Here is a 1009-nt window from a genome sequence, read left to right as displayed (position 1 = left end):
TAAAAAGGAATGAAGTTCTGATACATGCGACAACAAGAATGAACCTTGAAGACATCATGTTGAGTGAAATAAGCCAGACACAAAAAGATAAATACTATATGAAATACCTAAAATAAGCAAATTCATAAAGATAGCAGATAATAGCTTATCAGGGGCTGGCGTTGGTGGGGGTGGGTTGTGGTAGGGGGAAGGGGAAGTTTACTTAATGGGTGAACAGTTTGTTTGTGATGAAAAAGGAGGGGTAATGGATGTTGGCAATTGTAGCACAATATTGTGAATGCAATTAATACCACTGAATTGTACTCCTGAAAGGGGTTAAAACGGGAAACGTTTAGTTGTATATATGTTACTACAGTAAAATTTTTAAAAATACTAAAGGAATTACACACACACACCTGTTTCTTCTCAGTATTTTTATTGCTCACAGGAAGTGTTGTTCTCAGCTGATGAGAGGCACTTTTCACCAATGGTGCCAGGCCCGTGAAGCTACTGCAGGAGTCACCGGGAAGCCCGTATGTGAAAGCCTCCATAAATGAGGTCAGTACCTGAAAGGATGCTACTGCTTGGTACCAAAGTGGTTTTCTAGTCCCTCTTTTCACATGCCTCATCTCCAAACCCTCTTTAATCAAATGCTGTCCAAATCGTAAGAGGTGTAGGGAAGGATCTGCAAGCTAAGCTCCCTGCGCCACGTGATCAGTGTTGGACCCACCCCCATTACAGCATCTGTGTGATTCTAGAGCTGACTCATCAGAAAAAAATGCTTTTACCGTGGGAAAAATCACAACGCTGATGAATTCTTACTACTGCCACTGCAAAGTTCACCTGCTTTTCAGATTCACAGTACCAGCACCTGTTTCCTTTCTAGACTTTTTCCTTTTAAATAAGACATTTATGCCATAATATACATGAATTACTCCTCTGACGTCAAGAGATTTTTGTTCTCCGCTTTTCAACTGGTTTTATACCTGAAGCCAAGTGTTAGCGCCAAGGAGCTTCAATCTGTGCTGGC

Source organism: Choloepus didactylus, chromosome 8 (genome assembly GCF_015220235.1).
Source record: "Choloepus didactylus isolate mChoDid1 chromosome 8, mChoDid1.pri, whole genome shotgun sequence".
NCBI classification, from domain to species: domain Eukaryota; kingdom Metazoa; phylum Chordata; class Mammalia; order Pilosa; family Megalonychidae; genus Choloepus; species Choloepus didactylus.
The sequence above is the reverse complement of the archived record's forward strand: the minus strand, read 5'-3'. Positions refer to the sequence as shown.